We start from the raw sequence: 5566 nt of genomic DNA on the forward strand, positions 1-5566 counted from the left end.
TCTTTGGCATTGATGGAAAACCAAACTAAATCAATAAAACCAAAAAAATACCAAAAAGAAAATAATTCCTTGTATTGAAATCTCTCCCTCTATCAACAACTTTTATAAGGTTACAAAAATTTTGTTCTGATCAACAGTCAATCAATCATTTCATCCTTGTGACTCCCTCTTGATTGCTTCTTATATCTCCCTCAACATTATCTCCCTTTTGTTGGAACAATTGATTAATTTTGTATTATCTTGGATGTTACATAAAAAGACATATCATTACCAGTCAGTGTATGTTGAGCTCACTCAAACATTGAAGATAGTTTTCTCTATCTACCAAGCAATCTAGAGTTTTCCTAGTTTAGAAGGCAATGTCTACCGAGTTCACTCATGTACCAAAGGAAATTGTGTGGAAGATGAGTGTTAACTGAGCTCACTCAATTAATGAAGGAAATTTTAGATGGAACCAATGCTAACCAAGCTCATTTGGTTACCAAAGGAACTTAGCAAGTATGTAGTGTTAAACGGGTTCACTTTGTTAACACACAAAAATTATTTCTCAGTATCCACTGAGTACGGTCAGCTAACAAAGGATTTTTTTTTTTGGCATATTGAGTTCAATTTATTTATTTGGTGGTTCTATCCAAATAAGAAGATGAATATTAATTATTCTAAGTTGTATTTGATCCTGCTTGACAATATGAAAGATATAAATAAAAGGTCAAATTGAGGGTTAGAAAGTGTGAAAAAGTATGAAATGTTTTTGAAGATCTAATGATGCTAAAAGGAAGAAAATTAGAAGGATAAAGCAATCTATCCTTGTGAGGTTGAAAAGATATATTTGATCAAGAAGGATCAAGTATATAAGCCAAAATTGAGATCTATGATCAACAATTTAGTTGCATCAGAAATTAGGTTATATCATTGTTACTCTCTAACCATTGTAGCAACAATCTAAATCTCTTAATAGAGTTGGCTTAAATGTTATTTTGTAAATTCTCTAACAAGGTGGCAGTTCTATTAAATTGTGTAAAGGCCTCTAACAATGCTACTCCTAATAGGGTGATTAAATCCTCTAACAGGGTCACACCTAATAGTGTGTTTTGTAACTTTTAATAGTGTTGGCTCCTAATAGGGCTCACTTTAGAAGAGTTAAAATTAGTAACAGTTGCAATTTGTGGTATTTCTCAAATTAGATTTACATGTTAAATCTTGGTGTCAAATATGTTCATGCTATTTCTTCTTATGTGTTTGCAACTAAGTTAAAGTAATAAGTAGTCACATATAACATCTTAAGATTTTCATGATAAGTATTTTCCAATCATATTCAATATTTACTAATTTACAACATTTTTGTGTATTTTTCAAGCATCAATAGAGTTCAATTTTTAGAGATTATTTTGTACTGACATCTAATGGATCTAAGATTTATTTTTGTAGTAACTGATTCATCACTCTCTCTTAGTTACTCCTCTTATATCTCCAACAATTGGTATCAAAGCTTTTGGTTCTTGCAAAGAAGGTTTCAAAGACCTAAGATAAAGATCAGGATGTCCTACAAAAGAGAGATCCCAAGTTGAATAGAGACAACTTTGCAACATGGCAAGGACTTATGAGATTACATCTGGCAACTATCAGTCATTTAGTTTGTAAAGCATCTTGATGCTAAATACAAGACTCCTAGTGGAACATTATCAATTGAAGACATTGCTAAAAAGAAGAATCATAACATTATGATGATTGATATTGCATCTGCTCTTAGTTATGCTAAATTTGATGAATTAAAAGACTAAAAAATAGCTCATGTAATGTGGACCAAACTAAAAGACAAATATGGAGGAGATGACAATTAAGAATAGCCAAAGCAGAAAGTCTCTGCAATTAATTTGATCAGATGAAAATAAAAGAAGATAAAAATATTGCAAAATATGTGGAAGGAATCAAAGCATTTGGAGGAGACATTGATGACAAAATAATTGTAAGAAAGGTACTTAGAACTCTTCTTCCCATTTATGTAATTAGAATATTTTTTATTCAAGAAATGAGATGTGATCCAAATTTCAAAATAACTTTGGATTCTTTAGTTTGAAAATTGACAACTTTTGAGTTGGATAACTATGATAACTATGCTCATTGAGTCTACATTTGAAGCCAAACTCTCAGTCAAGGAAAAGAGAAAGAAATCAAAGAACTATCAATTAGGAAGTGAAGGAAAAACTAAAGAAAGTTCTAATAGTGATCTTGAAATTGTTGAAGCCCTACTTACAAAGAAATATTTTAAAGGCAGAGGAAATACAAAGGCAAGATTCCTCTAATATATTTTTCTTGTGAAGAAGTTGATCACATTGCTACTAAGTGTCCAAACAGAGAAAACAAGGATGAAAAAAAAAGTATAAAGTATAAAGGCAAGAAGGAATTCATGAACTACAAGGACAAAGGTAAGAAATCTTGTTTTATGGCTAAAGATTCTAATAATAGTGAAGATGAAATGATATATATTTCTGTAAAAGATGAATTTGGTGATGAAGGAGATAAGATGACACTTATCTCTCAGGTTAGCAAAAATGATACATGGATTATTGACAGTGGATGCTCACATCATATGACTTGAGATAAAAAAAAAATTGAGCACATGGAATATTATGATGGTGGTAATGTAAGATTTGGAAATAATGAACCTTGTTGCATAAAAGGAAATGGATGTATCTCTTTGACCAATGAACTTGTATGTGATAATGCTTATTGGGTTGAAGGACTAAAGCATAATATACTAAGTGTGGCATAGTTGAATACCATTAGATTCAAGGTAGAATTTATGAATGGGAAGGCCAAATTGATAGATGGGAAAGGAAATCTAGTTGTATTTGGAAAACAAACAAAAGGTAATCTATTTTATCTTGATCTTAGTGAAAGTTCATGTTTTATTGCTCAAGAAGAAGAAAAATGGTTATGACACAAAAGATTATGTCATGTAAACCTTGGTAATCTAGTTAAGATAAGGAAACATAAAAAAGTAAGTGTAAGGTGCATCCTCACATGTACTTATTAAATATAAGTTTCTCTATTAAATCTATTATAGAGATTGGAATGGATATGAAGTAATATTATATGTTGTAGATGTCCTAATGAAAATTAAGATTAGTTGATATGTTATTGTTTTAAATACTCCATGATTCAAGAACTACTACATTATTTCAATTGTTTAAACATTCATTTGCACTAACAATGATACGAGGTGTTTCACTTTATGATGATGATGTTAATTGTGGTACCTTGATAATTAGGTTATATGCATTTAGATAGATTAGTATTCCCTATTGATGATGTTTATGATGTTTAGGTATATGCATACTTAAGGAGGATTATTCTAGTGCTTTAATTAAAATTGATGAATAGGTTATGCTATATTGGTTAACAAATTTTTAATTGTTAAATATATGAGCAGAAATGAGATAAAGGTATTTTAAATGAAAGATTGATGTTTCAATTTATGTGATTATCTAGATGAGTTTTAAATATATACATGTGATTTTTCTTGAACTACTAATGTGTGAAATGAGTGTGTAGGATTATTAGCCAAAAAATATAATGGAGAATCAAAACTTGACCCTATGTACTATCTATGAAAACTAGAGCCGAGTCTAATAAAAGATGCAGACCCCATTGTTTCATATTTTATTTGTATCATAATCTGAATGTGTGTATCATTTTGTAATCATAAAGTGCTTAATGTTTTGTAATGGTGATCTTATAGTGTCATTTGACACTCGTAATTTGGATATGTATATCAACATGATAATTAGGGTTAGCTGAGTAACCTAATTATCTGAGATGGACTAGATTAGTAACCTAGGACTAAATAATTGGTAATTGAGATTAATTACCCTAATTAGGGATTAGTGTTAAGATTTCATTCCTAGGGTTTTTAGAAAGTCCAAATATTTTGAGTAATTTAATAGGTCCCTTAATAGTCCTAGAGGCCAAAATTAATAAAAAATAAGTGCCTAGGGAGTATATATATATGGTTTGGGGGCATTTTCCACCCCTCTAGCCCCTTTTGTTGACTTTTGTGACCACCCAAATATCCCATTTTTTACTTTTGTGTGAAAAATGAAACTTCACCATGAGTTTGACAAGTTTACACTCCACCATAAAGTTTTCCTTAATGATAGGATCAAGTTAGAAGACCCTAGAAGCCCTTAGTCAAGTCTAGAGTTATTGCAATTTTTAGGTGGTTCAGTTAGGAGCCTATTTAGTTGTGAATTTTTGGGTTGAAAAGTGTTCACCCAATCACTACTTTTTGAGAGAGTTAAGCCAGGATTGAAGAAGGAAGAAAGGATAGCTCTTCTCAAAATTTCAGTTGCCATAGCCATTTGTGAAGATAAGAATCCTTCAAGTTTTTGTTTTTATGCTATGTTTTTTTATTTCTTAATTAGGCTTCTACATGTGTGTGTGTGTGTGTGTGTGTGTGTGTGTTTGTGATGAAACATGTAAGGGATGAGATTATGATGGGTTTCTTAAATGTTTTATTTTCATGTTTTACATTTTGATTTATGAGGGAAACTATAAAGATTGTGTTAACATTACTCACCCTTAGATAATAGAAGTGGCCATGTATGGGAGGAGGGATTTAGTTGGACTCTAGGTAGTGCAGAGTCTCTCCTCATGATGAGGAGAGGGAGAGAGTAGGGTGATATGGGCCTCTACTTGTTAGTACAAACCATGTTTGTGATTTTGAGATTGAAAAGTGAAAGAACAAAAGTTTTTTTGATTATAGCCTCAAAAGGGGCATTTGTTATGGTGTTGTGACCGACTTCTCCTATCTTGAAAAAATCCACCTTCTCCCTAGTCTATTTTTTCAATGAACCTGTTGTGCAAATCTAGGATGGGAGTATTTGGTTGTATGTGTGTTTGTGTTAAATATGTTTTCATCCTAGTTAGTTTTTGATTCTCCATGGTTACCTTGATACGGACCCAAGCATGAATTTAGAGTTGTTGTTTCAATTCAAATATATGGGAGATTTCCCCTTAGGATAATGATCCTATTTTTAAAAAGTTATTTTTAACTTATTACTGAAACAATTATGATCTTGGGTTTTCTTCCCTAGTTCTTTTTCGAGGGAGTCCTTGAATCAGATGATTGAATAAAATGAGTAAGAAGTGGCTAGCCCATGTATGTTGGAAAAAAATCAGTATTTTTCTTTCATATGATATTCCTTATGATTCAATTTATATGCATATTTTTATCAGTAAATAGATGCAATGATGTTTTACCTTCCCTATGGCATTCTTATAATTCAAATTTGTATTCATATGATTAATGGCAACTAGGTACAATAATGTTACTTAGGTTTTGCAAATTGATCTCGAACATACATTAGAGGAAATTCGAGTTATATGTTTTGGTATATCACTTTATATTTTCATAATTGTTGACAGGAGAAATATTCCTATGCTAATGTATAAACATAACATCAAACTCTATGCTACAATTCAACCTAGAAAAAAAAAATCCCCTTGCCTTGTAGACTATTTTTTTTTGAAAATCCAACACTTAGAAAAAGGGACTTGAAGACAA

The sequence above is a fragment of the Cupressus sempervirens genome, chromosome 10 (assembly GCF_028749045.1).
Source record: "Cupressus sempervirens isolate cs-2001-9-10 chromosome 10, ASM2874904v1, whole genome shotgun sequence".
Taxonomy (NCBI): Eukaryota; Viridiplantae; Streptophyta; class Pinopsida; order Cupressales; family Cupressaceae; genus Cupressus; species Cupressus sempervirens.